Below are 22,661 nucleotides of genomic sequence, written 5' to 3' on the forward strand. Positions count from 1 at the left end.
CAGCTGGGTCTTGACTTCTGCTGCCTCAACGTGAAGAGTTTCTAAAGCAAAGTTTTGTTTTTCAAGTTTGGAAATTGTATCTTTTAAGATCTTAATTTCATCATTTTTGCCTTTGAGTATTTCATTTAAAGATTTGTTATTAGATTTCAAACTCTCTTCACGTTTGCAGCTTCTGCATAAATCAATTCTTAGGTAGTCAAACATTTCAGCTTTTTCATCATCAGTATAAGTTCGAAAATTATCAACCTTATACATCACTTCAGTTTTCCATTGAGGAGAGTCTCTGTTTTGATCAGCTTCCCTCATATCAGCCAAAAACGTACTACTACCATCATCCTCATCAGACTCCTCGACCTCTTTGGCCATCAAACACAGCTTTTTACCAGTAGCATAACCAGCACCATCATCATCAGTATCACTATCAGAAGATGAGGACGTGCTGGCTTCATCCCAGTCATGATGTTCAGCAACTAGAACCTTTTCTGGCTGTTTACCCTTCTTGTCAGTCTTTGCACTTTCCTTCATCTGAGCTTTCATAGCTTTGTACTTGTTTTTGTACTTATCAGCTTTTGAGAAAGTGTTAGCATGTGACGTGGAAGGTTTCTTGGACATGCATTCAGCAGCAAAATGTCCAACCTTCCCACAATTAAAGCACTCAGATTTAGGACCCTTGACTGACTTGCTGTTGTACCTGGCATTTGGCTTCTTGCTCCATTTGTATGACTTGCTGGTTCTACTACGATTGAACCTTTTGAACTGCCTAGCCAGCAGAGCCATACCTTCAGCAAACCCTTCTACATCACTTTCATCTGTACTGCTTTCTTCAGACCCAGTACCACTTTCCTCAACACTATCAGCTGACTCTTGTTCTGCCAGTAACTTTTGAACCAGTAAAGCTTTTTGAGCTTTCTTCCATTTAGCAGCAGCAATAAGAGCAGCATCATCATTTTTAGATGATTTTGAAGTGGTGGGGGCAGACCTAAAGTTTTCCTTCATGTTAAGTTCAAACTTGGCTTCTGCCTTCTCATGATTCCAAAGGGAACTGTAGAGAGAAGACAGGTTAAAGTTCTTTAGGGTCTGTGTGGTTCTTAATGGGTCAGTAACAGGTTTCCATTTAGATGGCAGTGCATCAATGAATTTGTTCACTTGTTCAAATTCAGTGTAGGTTACATTTAAAGTGGTCAGGTCTGCTATCAAAGAGTTAAACCTAATGAAGGTTTGCTTAAGGGTTTCATTCTTATAGGCAAAGAACATTTCATATTCTCTTTTAAGAGCAATCATCCTGTTCTGCCTAACTTCTCCCATACCCTCATAGGTGACATCTAGGTAGTCAAGCATAAGCTTAGCATTTTCTTTTCCCTTGATCAGTTTGAACAGTGGGTTAGGCAAAGTTATGGCTAACAAGGTTCTGATTTTAGGGTCAAGACCAACTCGACGTTTATCCTCATCATCCCATCTAGAGGGAGTGAGAATAACCTCTCTGCCAGGGATGGCAGGAGTGTCAGCTGTTGCTGGTGCACTACCAACTGTCTCAGTGGGAACAAAAGGGCCATTTTTGGCAATTCCAGGCATGAGTGAATCCACAGACTCAAGATGGAGCATGAACCTTGCCTTCCAGGTTTCATACTCATCTTCATCAAACTTAGGTGGTCTGTTAGACGAGCCATTCTCAAGGTAAGCTGAGTTTGAATACGAAGCCATAAGAGAATTCAGATCCAAGATATTAATTATCAAGACTGATGCTCTGATACCAGTTGTTGGTCCCTTAATAACAACAGGAGTATTGTAGAGGGGGGGTGAATACAATTCTTTTCTTAATTAACTAGTCAGTTAATCACGTTTAGTATTCTGTAGTAAATAAGATAGAGTCACAGGTAATTTTCAACTGTTATTCTTTATTGATTAAATCAGAAAGAATCACAACTATCCTTGGCGGAAATGATAGTTGGTTGATACAGATTACCTAGATTATAGCTAAGAGATAAACTAAAGCTATTACACGGTTTTGACTCTAACAGATAAACCCACACCACTACTTTTTACAATAGTGGATACTACAATATATATAGTAGTTCTATTAACTGTGTAATTAGTCTATTGTCCACTAGTACATTGGATGCTTTGTACTTGTGGGGACAATTGTGTCAGAAGGCGTGCTTTCCTTCTTTCCTCTTAGGTAGCTATTTGCTGGAACACACCCATTCGGTTTGGCACTACCATTTGATTTAAACAAATGGAATGTTGTGTTCCCTAGGTATGATTAAAGTATAACACATGTCTGCACATGCGTTCCACTTCTGCATTCCCACGTGGTCTTGTAAGGTCACTTGTCAGCCGCCGACTCCTGTCCTTTTCTGTTCAACTTTGTCTTCGACTTCTGTTGAATAGTGCGTTGATGTAGACCACTCTGGGAAACTACCATGCTTGTAATGGAGCATGGCTGTCTTGTGTTGTATGCTAATATCCAGACTTACTGGTCCTTCATATGCTGAGTCACTTGATATTCTTGATTTGCTGGGTGCACATCCTGTGCTGATTCGAAGAATACATATCTACCTTGTGCTGATAGACTAGGCAGCATACTAAACACTCGACACAGCTATATTAGCTGACTATACATAAACAAACGTGTGCTGGCTGCACATAACACTTTAGTGCAAATAAATATTGTTTTGTCATAATTAAATCCTTAATTATTTTGGGGACTCAACACATGTTATTCTAAAATCAATCATATGGATATTTGTACAACACTATAGTGACAAATTTGTACAACACTATAGTGACAAATCAAGCATGTTAATCAAGTTGACAAATTAATGAGTATCAAACATATTAGCAAGTAGCAAGTAATACTCACACATAGCAAGAGATAGTTATTCTAAAATCAATCATATGGATATTTGTACAACACTATAGTTTAAGCTTTAGCAAGCTTACTTGCAATATAGCATATTATATGATTAATGTGTAAGCACACATTAATGTCCAACACATGCACAAGGGAAGAGCAATCTCTTGTTGGGAATTGGTGACCATCCTAAATGTATCTAAGTGTATTTTAGGATTACAAGTCTTTACTAGTTATACTTAAAAATATTGTTCTTCATTTAGCCTTAATTTGTCACTAAGTAATCTTTAATTGTAATTAGTGTTCTAGTGACATTAGCTTATTTGTGTTGGTACTTGGTGATCATCCTAAGAATGTCTAGACAAGTTTTAAGATCACACGTTATTGATTAACATTTATGTGTTATGCATAATCGATGTAATTAAGCGTAATTAACCAAGATTAGTGTTTTCATGACCAAAACTCAATTGAGTATGGAAAGGGCATCTATTCTAAGCGTGTTGAGAAAGGTTTCATGAATTATAGATGTCGGGAAGTGGTCAAACTAAATTTGATCAAAAATGGTGACAGAGAATTCTGCAGTCGCACTACGGTTGACCGTGGTGGCGACCGTGCAACTTGTTTTCACAAAACTGCGTTGCAGATATATATATATATATATATATATATATATATATATATATATATATATATATATATATATATATATGGGATATCAAGGGATAAACACTAATTTGGGGATAAGGGATAAGTGATTTTGTTTTTTATGATTGTAGTTCTAGAGCGTCAATTTAAAAAATAAAAATTTCTGGGAATAGCATTCATTGTGTACATTCGGAATTTTTTTTTAAAAAAATAGCTTATCATACATCTGATGTATTTTTACCCGTTTTGAGGTTTTTTTTCCTTAAAATTAGCCCGATTTAGAGTTTAGAGTTTAAAAGTTATGATTTAGGATTTAGTGTTTTGGATTTAATCCCTAAACCTAAAACCCTAAACCCTAACCCATTTTTTTTATCAATATGCTTTGATTACTCTGTGGCCAATGGATCATCTTCAATATTGTTGTAATGTTGTGGAAATTTACTGATTTTCGGATCTGGATCAATTTCATCTCTGTTTTTGATTAATGGGTCAGAATTACCAATGCTTACTAGGTTATAATCCCTACTTTTATATAGTCCTGGGTCAATGTTCCTTCTGTGGTTGCTGGATTGTTCATTATTTCTGCTACATTATCATTTTAGATTAATTCTGTCACTGTTTCATTGGTCTGGGTAGGGTTTGCTCGTATATAAATGAAATGGGTTGTACCTTCAGTTGTAATGCCTTAAATTATTATTGTTGCTATAGTTTTTGCTCTACTTATGGAGGCCAAGGGATTTTGTTCCCTATTAATGTGGGTCAAATCAGTTTAGGGTTTGACACTTTTTATGCTTGGTCAATGCTAGTCAATGTCCTATTTTATGGAGGTATTGATATTGTAATTGAGGTGGTGGTTGGTATCAAATCTTGCTGTCGGGTTTTATGGGTAATTTAATCTTGTTAAGGCAATGCCAATGCTATCAATTTAAGTCTGATTTGGGTCATATAGTCTACTGTTGTTGTGTTATGGTTTATCTTTGCACATTGAAGTTTGGTTTGGGTCATTGTTGTTGTTGCTGCTATGATCTGAGTTTTTATTATCATCTAAGAGTGGTAATGGATTATATGTGCTATTGTTGTTCTATGGTGGGTTACTTTTACTGCTGCATATGTAATTTTGCATGATTCGAAGAGGCATATGGTTATGTTTATTTAGAGCTTCAAGGTGGTTATGGGTATATTTGGAATTAGTTTGCAGTGGGTTTTTTAGTCAAAAGAGTGATGGGCTGAGTTGTATTGGGATACTGATTTTATGTGCTATGGATCTAGTCGGATTAGAAGTGAAGATGTTTTTGTCTATTTTTTCTTACTTGTAAATATTAGATGTATTTTTCCTTTGTTTTTTATACGCTTAGTAGTAGTTGTTTTTGTATGGGATGTCCATTAAAATCCCTTAAGAAAGCCTACAAAAGTTGAACGTTTGTAATTTTCTTTATTTTGATATATTTTCCGGGTGTTTGGGCCCTTAACCCAAAAAAAAAAAAAAAAAAACACCTAAAACCTAAAATCTAAACCGTTCTTGTTAAAAACTTATCCTAAACTCTAAATCTAAACCCTAAACCATAATTTCAAAACCCTTAACACTATTTTTCATTAATCAAAAGTCATATTTTCTCTTTTTTGTTCTATGTGCAGTTGAGCTCAATCTGTGTGCAGATTGAGCTCAATCTGTGTGCAGATTGAGCTCAATATGTGGGTTCTATGAGTTCTCTCCTACCTTTAGTTCTCTTCAAATATAAAATTAAAAATTTTAAGCTATCGATGATGATGTCATTAAAATAATTAACTATGATTTAGTAAAAATGTTAATGTTAATTGTAATATGGAAAGTATTATGTACAAACTTATGGTAAAACACTTCCATGACCATATGTACAATCTTTGAATCATTATGTATAACCTAATGGTAAAACACTCCACGACCATATATACAATATTTGAAGCATTATGTATAACCTAATGGTAAAACACCTCATGACTATATTTTTATATGTAAAATATTTGAAACATTATGTACAACCTTATAATTCCAATGACCATATATACAATCTTTAAAACAAATTGTACAATATTCTACAAAATACTTCATGAACACATGTACAAACTTTGAAGCATATTATACAACCTTCACATAATAATTGTATTTTTATTTAAAAAAAAAATTCTAGTCATTTGATATTACTAATAATTATTATTAAAAATATAAATATTTAATTCTGAAACAAACTTTATTACTCCCTCCGTCTCAAATCTATTGTCCCCGGACAAAAAACACGCAGTTTTAAGAAATCCCACTAACTTCATTCACCACCAATAATATATTTTCTCTCTCCAGATTAACCTCTTTTGATTGGTTAAAAAAGAATCTGGACAATTAATTTGGGACATCCCAAAATAGAATACTGGACTATTAATATGGGACGGAGGGAGTATTATTATTATTGTTTATTATTACAATTATAATTATAATTATAATTACTCTTTTAATATTATTCAAATATAAGTTCTCTTTACGGGATTAAATATGTTATATATGGACGAGAAATACATGTCTCAATAAAATGTTGTAATGTTGACTTTTATGATAAGGAAAATAGTATGTGATGAAAAATTAGAAGAGAGTGGTGAGAGAACGAAGGTAGTTCATTTATTCTGTTAAATATGTTTGTAGTTTATCTTTAATTATTTCGGATACATATGTTACGGCCAAAATATTTGTGAACGCTTTCGTTGTAATTATTTATTATATGCATTTTGTAAGCTTCAATGCTTTGGTTATGTTCCTCAATGGTTTGGTAAGTATTCTCGATAATAGTATGTTTAAACTTGAATTATTTAATAAACTCGTGATTTCACGGGTCTTTATACAAGTATATATATATATATATATATATATATATATATATATATATATATATATATATATATATATATATATATATATATATATATATATAAGGAGAGGATCCAGTGAGAACGTTTTAGTGTGAGAATTCTAGGAACTCCAAAAACACTCCAAATACACTGAAATTCGAGCAAAAAAAGTGCACGGGCGAGCAAAAAAAGAAATTCGAGCAAAAATAAAAAAACACGGACGAACAAAAAATTCATAGTCGAGCAAAATTTTTTTTGTTTGTTCGAATTTCAAAATGTAGAACACATTTTTGTTCGAATATCAGCATTTTTATTCGACTACCCGTGTGTTCTACAATTTTTTGTTCGACTATCAAAAATGTAGAACACAAAATTGTTCGCCCGCCTTTTTTTTGTTCGAATATCACTTTTTTGTTCGCCCTTGTCCCATTTTTTGCACGAATTGCTCTTTTTTTGTTCTCCCGTGTCCCATTTTTGCTCGAATTTCCCTTTTTTGTTCGAATTTTTATTTTTTGCTCGAATTTCGGTGTATTTTTGAGTTCTCAGGGTTCTCACACAAAAAAAGTTCTCATTTGATCCCTCTACTATATATATATATATATATATATATATATATATATATATATATATATATATATATATATATATATATACTTATATTATAAAAGAGAATTTTTATTAGCTAATAAATCTTTACAAAATCTCCTTTAAGACCCTTAGATCAACAAAAGACATTAATATACCCTTTAATCTAATGGTCCATATTCATCCTCTTTGATTATTAAGTAGTAAATCAAAATTTTTTGGTAATGTACCTAAAATACCCCTAAATTAAGTAAAGAATTTTCTTATTATAATTTAGGTAATTGTTATTACATTTAAAGTAATTTTACTGAATCTGTATATCTATATAAGAAATAAATGAGATAAATGAGATAAATAAAATAAATATTTAAATGATATACAATTATTATTTTTGGAAATAGACAACTACTCTGTTGAGAAAACTATTGATACATTTTCTTTAAATGTATGAATATTTGTTATAATTGTTGTAACTTTTAGTTGAACATTCACAATCTTCTTTACGATCAATTGTCCATAAAGTTTCTAACTGAAATTTATGCACATTGGTTAGATGTACTACGTATTTATTAGTTGAACCATTGTATTAAGTTTAAGATTTAAACTTAACAAATGGTGTTAATGATACTAACTAGAAAAATTCCGGTGGCGCGTTGCTGCGACACGTTTAGTACTAATTTTTTTTAACATTAATGGTATAGTAAGACACATCAATAACAGTCGCCCTTGCAAATACAGCAATATTCTATAAGGACCATTCCGATGCAAATATATAGTCATGAAACAAATAGAAAGAACATGTAAACAACCAAACATCGTACCTTCTAAATTTTAGTGGGTTTGAGTGGACAACCTTGCATATGTAGCCGCATCGGTAGAAGAATCATAAGTAATAGGACGTTGTGACGTTTGCCTACCAATTCGAGAACTTTAGGAAATAAAATGAATTACACTACTGCTACTCTTCATTACAATCAACCTACCAGGCAACAAAAGTGATGTATCACTAACATGATAACCAAAGGAACTACACCATGTATCAGTATCTCTATTTTGCCTCCTTTTAGGTGGCGTGTTTTCAAGCAACAACTATTAAACAAAAAAGGGTCTAACAAATCTTCCCTAAGTTGACTTAATTTGACTTTTGCAGTCAAAAAAAGAGCTACCTTGATCAACTTTACCATTACATTCTTTCTTAATCTCCTTGGCACATTTTTCATTTGTTAACCCGCCAAGCTACCTAAAATTTGTGTTGCAGTTGCTACAAATATTGTGTCAATTACCCATATCTTGGTAGAATAAAGAAATGCCTGTATTTCAATGAATGATAGTAACATTTAAGCAAAAAAACAAAAAGCATATATCATAACAAAGCAAAACCAAAAACACGTATCATAACATTAAGAGGGGGAAAATCTCAGTTTTCAAAGTTAAACGTACATTCGAGGTGTGTACCGATGGCCGTTGATGCTGTTAGAATGACAATAGTCAGAAGCATAAATAACAAAGCATGTAGACAGTTGTGCATAGACACAAATAATACGTAAGTAAAAAAGACCAAAGAATAATGTTACACTGACCACCTAGCGTCTGAGTAGTATTTATAGGGTCAATTTCAGTTGACTGAACAGGTAAAAATGAAGAAATTGTTGGGCTTCCCTGGTGGCTAAATACAACAGGCTAATCAGTAGATGCATTTGAAACTGTCAAGAGACCAACTATTAGTAACATACAACATAAACTACCAGACAATGATGAAGAGGGAAACAAATAACAAATAAGCGAAAGATGATAATATCTGGAGCAAATGCGCTTGATTCTGCTACTGAATCGTCGCTGGATATCGAAGGCAGCATAGGCGATGCCGGAGCAGGTACAGGTGCAGCAGTTACAACAGGGATCGACGTCTCGGGAACATGAACAATAGACAGAAAATTACAATACTCTAATGAGTGTTACATCAAGTGTTCGACATGCAGACTATCGTAGGTACCATTAATAATACCGGAATAAATCATATAATCACATTATAAATAGTACACTAATAATTTCAAGTCAATGGAAACTTATAAAGAACTATAATAATACTGGAAACATTTACGCTACTATTCGAAACAACCCTCACATTAGAAGCAAAAGAAATAGGTCTATGGCAGTTAAGAAGCTGTTCACTCAAACTACCCGCCACCATAGGAATGCACGACCCACCAATAAGAGCGGAAGCGATACAGCTGTGATACGCTAACGGATATTCAAGTAACTGTTTAACATGGAAATCTTTCAAACTGTCAACTGCAGATAGATTGTCCACTTTAAAAAATCACAAACAAAACACATATAAATTTAAAAGAAAAAAAGTGATGAGAGTCAGGGATGTTACCTAACATACTTGTATTATATTCCGGGTTGAACCACCATCTGACACCGAAGAAACAAAAACAGCAGGCCTCGAAAATGTACTACACCGTTTACGATTACGATATTCTAATAGATGGTCATTCAAGCTGTCGACATGCATAATACTACCACTCCCAGATGGCCATTCAAGCTGTCAACATACAGATACCTCTTCAACATCATAATCAAAGCCATAACCATCCAATTAGTGTTCATCATCTTCACCTTCAGTTTCATCATCATTATATTTGATATCATTTATTTTTTATGGTTCTTGTCGTATTCTACATTCCTATCATTGCCACGATTCTTGTTCGGAGTCTATTGAAAGAACACGAACAAAGTTGAAAAATATTATAGAAAAATACAGGTATTCGGGCCTCATAGCTTTAAGTAACAACCATCCCGAGAACATACCCGAAAGTTGAAAGCTTGTGCCAAAATGCAGGATCATGTCTGAGTAGAAACGCGTTCATAATTACATTACAAAGTACGTATGCAAATAGATATACACGTAGTATTACGTGTGTAAAAAAATGCATATATACCTTTTTTTCTCTTGAGAAGACCCTAGGGCAAAAGTGTAACAGCTGGAGCAGCACAAATAGCCACATATAACCGTTTTTCAACAACTTGTTTCTTTGTAATTTCTTCGAGCGTTCTAGTTAATTTCTTCGAGCGTTTTAGAGTCTCTTAAACATAAAAAACCAGGCATGTCTCCCTACAAAATGCACCTGTGAGATAAATTTCAAAAAGAAAAAAAAACACATAAATTATGAAGACGGGCTACAGTAATATCAATTAAACACTTGTAAAAGTCAGTACAGTCTGCCGATGCGTCGGTTTGGGGACTAATACATCCCATATAGCCCAAAAATGCCTGAAAAGTCGTTCAACACTAAAAGGTCGGGTGAAAGTTGGAAAGACGACAATCAATGATTATACAAAACTAATATGAAATTACCTTTTTCAGGCTTTGCAGAGCAAACTACAAACATCAAATGAACCATGGCAACATTAGAATGCGAAAAATATTGTCAACCAAAGCAACGACTAAACAAACGATAATGTGGTGTGCATCAGAATCAACCTTTTCCATTAGTCATTCAATATGTTTATCATCTAATAATTGTCTTCCCCTTTCCCATTCTTTTGATAACCCTAATTTTAACTTTTATGAAATTCACAATTACACAAAATAAATGCAGACACATGCTCTGTTGGTATTCGTTTCCTTACCGAATGACCTCCTCATGCCTTTATTAGGTATGTATGATGTATTATTTATACATGTTCATCTATAATTCACATATAAACCCTAATATAACTATAGTATCTTACGTATATCAGTTACAACGATTAACTATTATCAAATAATCAAATAATTTCAAAAGGGATGTCTAAAATAAACTCCTATTACGCACTCACCAATTCCAAATCGGAGTTGAAGATTTTTAACCAACGTGAAGGAGCAAAAAATCTCCAAAATTTGATCGATTGCCAATACATATCCGATACCCTTTTTGTTGATGAACATGTATTCCGAATTTGTTGATGAGCTTCAATTTGTTGTAAGGAAAATGAGGATTCCTTTTTTTTTTTTTTTTTTTTTTTTTTTTTTTTTTTTTTTTTTTTTTGTGGAGGCATCATATTTGTTAGAACAAATGAAATAGAACAAATGGATGGTCCAAATCACACACCAATACAAAACTCGAAGCTGCTTAGATAGCAGCAAAAATAAACTCCAACTAGAACTAATACACATTCAAGTTATACTACAAACATTTTTTGATTATTAAGCCAACTATGTCAATCAATCGTTTTTGACTTGTTCATCTTCGAGATCCATTCGAAGCTTTTAACTTGAATATCATTCAATGCAACCGGCGAGTTCCAACAATTGTTTTTGAAAAATTTATGTAACACCCTCAATTGAGCCTAGTAGGAATTGACCTTTTTGCCCTTGTGTGTGAATTGTTAGTGATTAAATAATTATGTTTTTAAAATTATTTGTGTATTGGATAAAGTGCGTTTTGTGACAAGGGTCACAAAACATATTTCCCTATGTGAATTGGAGCTCGTTAGGACCGCTTAATGAGGTACATTGTGTTCTTGATATTTGGTAAATACCCGTGTGAAACACAGAGTGGGTATCCTCACAATGAATGAATAAACCGCATATATATATATATATATATATATATATATATATATATATATATATATATATATACTCATGTACATTCCCTTATTACCATATATATATATATATATATATATATATATATATATATATACTCATGTATATATATATATATATATATATATATATATATATATATATATATATATATATATATATATATATATATATACTCATGTACATTCCCTTATTACCATTTTTAGTAACCTAAAAACCCTAATCAACCTTTGCTCTCTAAATCCATAAAATCAAGGTGTGGAATTAAAGCTTGTAATCTCGTGTATCAGATTCTAGTATTTTCAAGGATCAAAACAAGGTAACTATCTCTAATTTTGGTAAATTTAGAGTGGGTTTGGTTTAAAATGGGTTTTGATAGTTTTTGAGTTTGATTCTTGATCTTGAATGTTGTTATCCTTGATTGTAGTTAGAAATATTTCTATATGTATTTTATGGTATTATTAAGCCTTTGGATTGACCAAAACAAGCAGAAATCGAGTTTTGGGTGCAAAATACCCAAAATCAGCGAACTGGTGATGTTCTTCAGCTCCCACATCGCACGTTTGACCACACGAGTGAGCTCAACCGCACGAGAGTGCTCAACCACGCGAGTGAGTGCTCAACCGTACGAGTGAGTGCTTAACCACGCTATTGAGGTCTCACTCTTGTCAGCTCGCAAGTGTGAGATTTTCAGCACACGCGCGAAGCGTTAATCGTGCAATTTGAGGTTCGTACGTGCGTATAATGATTTGTTTTGCATGTAAAAACAAATTTAACACAATATCGTATAAACACGATCACCAACATCACATCCGAGCAAGTAGTCACCTATATACACATAGGCACACGAACATATAAAACTCATTCTCTATAAGAGAATCCGACAACACAATCCCATAAATGGGGGATTACACCTTGCTCACCAAAAAGCCTCCCATTTAGACACTTAAATGGACATAACTAATTTACCACTACGGGTGGTAATTTCGACCCAATCCATCTAGTACAATTCTAACCTTAATTGTACTTAACCAACCAAAACATAACAATTTGACCCATAATCACTATTACTAGTGGTTAGGTTTTCAAACACCAATTAACCATTTAAATCAAGTAATCAAGTACTTATTCCAGCAATTTAAGTGTTAAACACTAGTTTGACTCAAAATCACTTCTCACATGTGATTAACTTTAAAAGACACCCATTAATACTAAACACAAGTGCTTAAGCACCAATTTAACCAAAACTAGTGACAACACCACATTTGACCCAAAAGGTACTTGACCCAATTTGACACAAGTTAAAAACACCCTTAATCACTATTACTAGTGATTATGTCACCAAAACACTAATTACACAATTAACCCAAGTACTGATGTACTTAACTTTCCCAAAATCAAGTCATGAACTCCAATTTGACCCATTTCAAATCATCACCCAAATTGACCCAAAACATTTTATTATGAACATCTATTACAACTACACACAAGCAATCTAGTGATTAACACCCAAAAGTCATGACTAATCTCCCCAAATTCGTCACCAAATTCTAAACCCATAACATTTGGGTTTACACACCCAAACTCACACCAAAACCCCTAAATTTCAAAGGAAATGAGGTATATACACACCACTAATTCAAACCTTTACCCTAAATTAAAATCAAAGGAAAGAAAATAGGATCTAGGATTTACCTTAGCACCAAAACCGAGCTAGTTGCAAGAACACAAGAATGGCACACCAATTTGGGCAAGAATTAACACCTTCTTCTTCTTCTTCCTCTAGATCCTTCTCTCTCTAGGTTTTACTTCCTCTCTCTAAAATGGAGTTTGGAGGATGAAAATAGAGATAAGAATGAGGTTTAGATCAGATTTTGGGGTTATAACCCGGCACATGCAAAATTGCACTTAAATCCCAAAATTACCAACAATTGCAAAACAGCCCCTTCCGTCCCGCACTATTGGGCATCGCGCAAGGTTTAGGCGCGTTGCACCTTAAAACTGGTTCAAAATTCAGTTTGTTACATACTCTTTGGCCCATTTTTACACCAAACCCCTTTTTGAACCAAATTGAGGATTTACACCAAATATCAAGTTCACAAGTAACGATATCACTAATTTACAATTGTTCTAGTGATAATCTAACATATGCAAGACCATTCACTTGATATTCATCATTCAAAACCCTAAGTTACCAATTAGGGTTAGAACCCACAAATCACCACCCAAGAACCCTAATTTCTCAAGAAATTTGGTCTTATACACAACACGAACCCAAACCCTAACCCCAAACACAAATCAAACACAAATCAAACACAAATTGATACAAATTAGGGCTTACCTTAAGAGCAAAACAAGTTAGAAATATGCAACAGAAGGTTTAGGTTTCCAATTTGGGGATGAACTAGCTTCTCCTTCAATTTGCAGTTCTCTCTCACTAGGTCTCACTCTCTCTATGTTTGTGTGTGTGTGCTTGAATGAGATAGAAGTGAGGAAGATGAGCCCCAAATCTTATTAAATCATCCCCAAATCGGCCATGCAAAATTGCACTTGAATCCTTATTTATTTTATTTTTTACAAAAAAGTCCCCCATGCCCGTCAGCTCTGCCGCATGGCGCGCTGTTGTGCTGTTTTAGAAATTAGAATATTACAAATATTAGACACATTTCTAGTTACTGCCTTATTTTGTTAAGACTTGTTAAGTGTGATACATAAGATATATTTTCCATGCTCCTTGTTGATTGTGATCGATGTGTTTTCTGAAACATGTCAGAAGCAATGCATGAGATAAACTTACTATGCTTCTTATGATGTATTAATTATCATGTGAAACTTGTCTGGTATTGATATAGTGTTATGTATGACCTGATAAGACTGCGTATGGCTTACATGATTTGTATTTCCTTAACTTAGACTGACGGGACATGTGTAGTGGCCCGTAAGGATTGGAATAGGGTAGTATCCCATTGTTTATTGATCAAGAACTTGAACCCTGTATATTGTCCCCAGGTGTATGTGATTTTCACATTATATAGGATGTTGTCCTTACTGTATTGGTTACTATACATGCTTAGATTGAAATGCGTGAAACAGTAGTAAAGCTTTAAGGAATTATTTTTCTTTCCTTAGACTTGCGTGAATTGTGATGACCTTTAGAAAGGAATTATGGATAGTGTTCCCTGTGTGGTCTTTTAAAGGATATGGTAACCCTCCTGAGTGGTGATTGATACCTGGTGTGTGTTATGACTTGAAGACAAAGCTGAGTGTTAGACAGTGTTTGGAATTGTGACTAGTGTATCATTAAGATAAAATAGCATGACTTGCTAAATTCCTATGCTTGGATGGTCGTCTGATATTTGCATATAACGGTTGTAACCTTCGGGAATTAGATTGATGATACATGGACTGTTATTGATTGGCAAATGGTGTGACTTCCGTAAACTGAAGTTGGACTATTTTGATATGTTGTAATGATGACTAGATCGGATTTAGTTAGATACCCATGTGTGAAGAATTCGTGATGGTTGATAGAAAATGACTGATGAGACTAATTTACTAGTGATTAATTAAATTTTCCTATTACCAATGCTTAACAGGAAATTGGGTGCCATGAACAATGTGTGAACCATTTTTCCTAATCAAGTGACTCAGAAGGAAGATATGATTTAGAAGAATATACTTGCGTCTCGCCAATGAAAGTATATTGTGGTAAATCATACATAAATTCTGAGAAGCTGAAGGAAATATAGAAGACTTGAATTGTGCAATGGACAGTGGATTGACTGTTGAACAATGAATTATTTGAGTATGAAATGACTAACCTGAATAATTATGGTAATTTAAAGACATATTTTGTAAACATAAGTACAAATTTTAGTGAAATAAAAGAAATTCAGTTGCCTTTGCTTGAAAATTTGAAGGAATTTAACTGTGTAAAGAGTTCTATTTTATGACAATTTGGTGAATTTGATGGTACAAGTGATATATCGACATGATTTAGACCTTGACTCATGAGTTGATAGTGGCAATTTATGGGCACTAGTGGTTAGTGGAACAACGTTTGAAGTAAATGTCATTGTTTTCGACAGTGATTGGTAAAATTGACTATTGATGTGTAAAATCTAGTATATAATTTATCTCTGGAAAATACCGGTTTAAAGATTACTACACACTAACGGGCAGTGTCCCCGATTGTGCAATAGTATAAAGTTGGTAATTCCGAAATCATTCCAAGGACAGTTTAAACGTGAGAGTTAAGATTGCAACTAATAAAAAAATAAACTAAGTTAATCTATGAAAATTTAAAGTACAAGATAATTTGTTTTGTGGCTATTTAACGATTAGCCAAATCAAGGATAGATTAAAAGTAAAAGACAATATTTTTGTGTTTTTAAGTATATAGAAAATAAATGCAGACTCAACGAAAGGTAAAGATATTTGAATTCAATAGATAAAAGAATGTTCACCTAGATATCCTATTCGAAAGTGTCGGATGATTTGTTATTAAGCACTAGTTCAATTTATCAATACATGCAACTACAGAGTCGGTTTACCAAGAATTCTCTTTTAGAAAATACGTCAAACTAGGATTTATTGGCTTAGGGTTCCCTTTCACCAAAGACCTCTTTCGTTTGTGACTTAGTAATTAGCTAATTATAAGATTAAGATTCAATTGGTTACGCGTTCGCTCCACACAATTCACCCCTATTTTGTTCAATCTATGTTACCCGGTTTACCCCCTCGATCCAGTAAGCACCCAATTGGTTAAGACAAATCAATTGGAAATTAGTTCACTAAATTGAAACAGGGTTCCCTTTGTACAAACAAGTACACTAATCAACCTAGTAACAATAATCAAATCCTATAAGAATGGTTCTTAATCAAAACTCATAATTATCATGCATTAACCAAATTGAACATTAAAGTATCATCCAAACACATACGAATATTCAATCTAGACAAACGTTAAAGTGCTTAGCCAATAATCATAGCTAAAGCCAAAATCACAAATAAACAATTAAGAGTATTCATTATGATGATAAGAATAAAACCTAATGAAAATTGTGTTCTTGAATGATGAACGGATCGAGACGCGTTTCCGGAATGATTGAGGTGTTAGAATGATCTTGGGATTCCCCAAAAATCACCCTTTTTCATCAAAAAGCTGCTGGAATTCGTCTGGATGCAATAATAATAATTAATTAGGGTAAAAATTCGGGCTTTAAATAGGTAAATTCTGAACCCGGCTGAAGGTGGAGCGGCGCTCCAATATTTGAGTGGCGCTTAACTTGCTGTTCACCTGATCTCTGGCCTTCTGAAAACTCTCGAACTCAATTTCCTGCCTACTGGAGCGGCGCTCCACCTTTCTGAGCGGCGCTCCAGGCCCCTTTTTGCTGATTCCGAGCTGAAAACTCACTAAATTCATCCAAACTCGCATCGAACCAATCTCTTTCACTCGTTTCCATAGAAAATCACTAAAACCATCAAATAATTCAAATTTCATCTCCTTGGTCTTAGAACTCAAACACTTATCGAAATAACAGCAAATCGTATCCAAAAGGACCAAAATGTGATCGATATCGCTAAGGAAAACGTGTATTAAATATGCGATATCAAACAACCCCACACTAGAGTTTTTCTTGTCCTCAAGCAATTAAACTCGAAAATAATCTTCTACCATAAAGTAACATCTTCAAAAGTATATGTAGAACCAAACGAACAACCAACAAACCATCATCTAGCATGGGCACGATTTAGAGTAATTACCAACCATACCTCCCACTTGTATTCCCGCGAAATTAACTTCCCAATCCTCAAGCAATCAAATATGAACTAAGTAGCTAAATATAGTCTTGAATAGCGTACCAAATAAAATGAGGCAAAGAATCTCGAACCATAATGTAAGTCTTCAAAGGAACCGGGAATCAAGTGGAAGCAAAACACCAAAAATATGACAATCGAACGCATGTGCCAAAAAGAACGCACGGGCTACCCCGCAATTGGTCAAGCTAATGCCTCCCATAGTACCTAACATCGTGAGATGTCGGTAAGAAAATAATGTGCTTAGGAGGATACACATTACGTCCAGATATCATCGATAATCATGAGGTAATCATCTAATCCATTAAGTCAATCATAAAGATTGAAGTTCATCAGGCTTAAAAGCTGATATCTTACCTTTCCGGAGGTTATCCAACTGGGAATCTGATCAATCACAGAATTGTGTATCATGGTGCGCTTCCCATTTGACGAGACAGATCTCCCTCATCGAGATAAGTCTGACTGCCAGTTTCCCTGTTTGATGTTGAGGCCTGGTAGATTTCCAGTCGATGTTAGCAATGACTTTTCAAGACTTTTCGTCACCGTACAACTGGTCTGGACTACGACTTCTGAAATAAATCAGCAAGTATGTCGATTTGGAGACTTTACTCCTTGGGTTATATAAAGTGGTCAAGTGCAACATTGTCCTTGTTAGGAGAAACAATGAGGATCACCCTATTAAAGTTTTCGATCTAGCGCATTGCCCGTTTTGATCACACAATACAATCACCGTTCATACGGTTAACACCTGCCTTGGTGCAAGTGACCTACGATTGAATTCTTAAAGAATTCGTAGGATTTCACATTTAATGGAAATGAACGTGGTTGGAATTAATTCCAAGTTGCCTACTTCCCACATGACAAGCTTTTCTGCTTGTTTTAAGAAAGGTAGGAAGTAGATACTACCCTTCCGATAAATCTCAAAAACCTTTGGGTGCCATAGCTTTTGGCTATAGGTTGTGTTGTCTAAGTAAACACAAGCACGTAGCTATTGTTCCTAAAAGGACAACACTGGTGAAGCTCAAGGCTCCTCTTCCCACAGTATCACACCATTAGATGATGTAATAATAAAATGATATAGTTTCGGAAGTCTGCTATACAAAGTAACCAAAAGTTTTTGATCTGGCACGTGAATCGGTCACAATCACGCTATGCAATCACCGCTCTCTCACGGTTTACACCCGTTTTGGTACAGGTGACCTACTATTGAGTTCCCCGAACTCGTAGGATTTCATGTTCAAAAAAATGAACATGTGGAACAATTTTGGCTTCTTTTCAATCACGAAATATTCCATAAAATATCAAGCCATATCAAAACCAATTTTCATAACAAAGGTTTTGGCCGAATTTTCAATTGTTTTTCTATTTTTTTTATATTTTTAAACTAACTTTTCTATTTTTTTTATTTATCCCCTAATTTTTCAATTTTTTTTACGACCAAAACTCGTGAAACGTCAATTCTTTTTAGATCAAAACTAATATGATGATGATTCCATTAACAACCAACCCGAGAGATTTTACATCCCCCACCCCACACTTGAGATCAAGTAATGTCCCCGTCACTTGAGATCAAAAATAGATTAAAATCGAAAGGCTTATGTGAGAAAGAAAATATAAGAACTTATCGAGCTTAACCACTAATCGCGGAATGCCAGTGACAGATGGCGCTGAACTGACTGCCAGCATAAGAACATCGTCCATTCCCGATCATCACACCAATATCATCAATCATGTAGTTTTGCTGAACTTAATGCCAGACTTGAAAAATCGTTTCACCAACAAACCTAAGAAAAGAAAAACAAACGAACTACATAACAGGAAAAGGTGGCACCACCCGATGCCGAAACGCCTTGCCCCCAAAATAAGTTTCAAAGTACATAAGCAGAAGTACATAATTATCCAAATACAGACCAACGGAATGGAAATAGTTTTAAACAAATTACAACAAAAACATGCGCAGCCAATCATTATCTCGGCCATAAATCTCTGAAAGGGTCCCAATCCACACCATAAGTATCCTGGCAAGCCTGGTACGGGTCATACGATGGATCCGGCCTTAGAGGAGTAACGACTGTATAATCAGGGATGGTAGTCCGCATCGGAATGTAAGCTTCCGGATTCTGACACATCTGTCTCTGAATTTGCCTTTGATGCATCTCCCACTGATTGTGAGCCCGAATCCCCCTCACATCATACTCGACCCTATTAACACGCTCACCTAAGTTACCAACCTCTGTTCCAAACCGTTCAAGCACTATGTTAATCTACGCATAACTATTCTCATGCCAAACCCACATATCCTCATTATGTCATCGTTGCTCCTCCAGCATCCTCTGATTATGCTCAACCTGAGCATTATACGCTGACCGATTATCCCAATACTCTATATGCATCCCATCTACACTGTTAACCAGAGAATCCCAACTTTCTTCACTCAGTGTCCACGTACCCGGTACGTTTGCACTCGAACTGCCTGCTTCATAAGTGGATCGACTTCTAACACGTCCGCGACCACGTCCAGCACCGCCACCTGGTTGTTGTTGTTCATCATCCTACAAAACCCAACCTGTTGGACCTCTTCTGATAAATTCGGCTTTCGAGAAAAATAGAATATTGGTGGGCATTGCCTCAACCCCCAACATATTACACCTATTAGTCGGGACTGAAAATGCCCGAGCAAACCTAGTGACCAAATGCCCACCTAACAACGGGCGTTCCGTTCGCTTATCCATTCCAATCTCTTGTAACCACACTCCTAACATACAAGGGACATCAATTCACTCTCTCAATTTAATCTGCTGTAGAATCCAAAGATCCCGTCGCTGAACCTTATTCGCATTTACTCTAGCCATGAACATATGAGCAATCATCTTGAAAATCATTCGGTCCTCCGGAAGTCGAAACATTGACTGAACACTTCTACTGGAACTAAAAGGACCCGCAGTTTCCTTCGCCACTATCGGCCAATAATCACTCTCACTAAAAGCCTCCTGCCCAAACACTTTGCATTGAATCAAAAACCACTTTAAATCATTGTCATTCAATTCGGGATACAAATCTAACGCCCGAGCTAACCCGATCTTACTCATGCTACGCTCTAACCCGTCTAACCGAAATGTCAAGAAATTCTCCTCGGTCGGAGAGGCTCGCGGTCGATAATCCACCGTTGAAAAGAACTCGATAGTCAACTGTTCAAAAATATCTTCACGAATTTCAAATAACCTTTCGTATGGCCTCAACTCTTGACCCGCATATGTTACCCACAAATACTCACGCAATGTTCTAATAATATTATTAACCAACGCTGTAAGTTGCGTCCAATCCAAATAATATGTTCGTACGATCGGACGGGCACTAACTATTGTAAATCGTTCTTCCAATTCCTCATCATTAGCGATTTGGGACAACCAAAGTTCCGGGTTATTTGGTGGTTGTCGTGGTTGTTCCGTGTTTCCTCTCGATCTCTACACACATGAAACAAATAAAGAAAACAAAACATCAAACTCAAAAGCTAGTGTTAGTCAAAATAATAAGCACCAAATCCCCATCACAACCAATCCATGTTGCATGTTAATCCCCCACAAAGACAATCACCAAATTAACCAAGTAACACATGTAAAAATGCCAAGAGCTCAAAACTAACGCATATCGCATTATCTCTTAAAACCTAGCAACATATCAACCATACTCTCATAAAAACACAACCAAAACATGACAAACATGATTACACATAACTCTTTTAACTTCCACAAATCTAATTAAGTTCATCATGTTTGCTAACTTTCACCAATTCAAATTACCACTAACACAATACTCATCACATCACAAAACACATGTTATGTTCCCTCTAGCATGGCATTTTAAATAAATAAACCAATTATAGCACAAGTCATTCAAACCAACATGACCCGCCCATATGAACACAACCCCACACTAGCTCAAAAGCATATCAACAACTCAAGAACAAGAACAATTTCAAGCAAGTAACTCTTCTAACACTTACAAATTCGGATTCTCAAACACACAAACCCTAGGTTCAAGTATAACTTCTAAAAACACAAAATTAATCACGAATTCAAAGCATACAATCATAATCTAACAAAACCCATCACTAATTAGAACACAAAACCCCAATTAAACAAACCCCACACTAATTCATCATGTAAATCAAAGATTAAGCAAGTAAATACACATAATTAGATGAAATTAGCAAGATAGAAAACAAATTCGGACCTTAGTGGGAGCCATTCTTGCAAGATGTGGAAGTAATTAGACAAGAAATTGAAGTTAATTAAATTAGGGTTTGTAGATCTAGGTGTTTGTAGGTGTAAGAAAGTTGGATGGAATGAAAAGAATGAGAGGATTTGGTGTAAAATGCAGCTAATTCCCGTCCCCTATTTGTGTGGTTGTAAAAATTCGTTTTTTTTATATTAAAAAGCAAATCAGACAGCCTGCCAGCAATCAGAGCGGCGTTCCAGCTATTCGCGCGGTGCTCCATATCAGCGCGCGGCGCTCCAAAGTGTTGCGCGGTGCTCCATTAGGCGTAAATTTCATGTCAAGGGGTTTCAACAATCTGGCACATCAGATACGTACAATCTGAGCGGCGCTCAAAGGTTTGGAGCGGCGCTCCAAGTGCTGATAACCCAGTATTTCGCAATTTTAAGCCATTTTAATCCAATTTCTTAACCTAAAAAGTAACAAACACCCCAAACAAAAAGCCGAGCACGATCACATTGCACATATTATCAAACAAGCACAAAAACATACAAACTCTACAACAATGTGAAGTTTATTACCGAGTCATTCGCAGGACTCGTCCCCAACTTCAAGTGACGCTAGGATCGGGTTCAACGTGAACCCCATCATCAATCTCCAACGGACCATCAAAATATTTCTTCACTCGATGTCCGTTAACTTTAAAGGTAGTACCACTCGCATTTTTCAACTCAACCGTACCATATGGGTACACCTTAACAACCTCAAATGGTCCCGTCCACCGGGACTTAAGTTTTCCCGGTAAAAGCTTCAATCTAGAGTTAAATAAAAGAACTCGATCACCCTCATTAAACTCTTTCGAACCCTTTAACCTTCTATCATGCCATTGCTTAGTTTTCTCCTTATAAATCAACGAATTTTCATACGCATCAAGGCGTAATTCACCAAGCTCATTCAATTGCCCCGCCCTTAGGCGTCCGGCTTCCTTCAAATCCAAATTGCACTTTTTAAGTGCCCACATCGCCTTATGCTCAATCTCTAACGGGAGATGACACGCTTTTTCATAAACCAATC

The 22,661-nt window shown here is 35.3% G+C and overlaps 1 long non-coding RNA gene across 1 annotated transcript; it reads right to left on the reverse strand.

The window, feature by feature from the left end:
• Positions 1 to 7,682: 7,682 nt before the first annotated feature.
• LOC139872038 (uncharacterized) lies at positions 7,683 to 10,915 on the reverse strand. The gene is made up of 3 exons (XR_011766848.1): positions 9,336 to 10,915; positions 8,396 to 9,247; positions 7,683 to 8,265 (listed from the first exon to the last, which is right to left on the reverse strand). It is a non-coding gene; the product is annotated as an uncharacterized lncRNA (long non-coding RNA).
• Positions 10,916 to 22,661: the final 11,746 nt, after the last annotated feature.

This window comes from Rutidosis leptorrhynchoides, chromosome 1, assembly GCF_046630445.1.
Source record: "Rutidosis leptorrhynchoides isolate AG116_Rl617_1_P2 chromosome 1, CSIRO_AGI_Rlap_v1, whole genome shotgun sequence".
NCBI classification, from domain to species: Eukaryota; Viridiplantae; Streptophyta; class Magnoliopsida; order Asterales; family Asteraceae; genus Rutidosis; species Rutidosis leptorrhynchoides.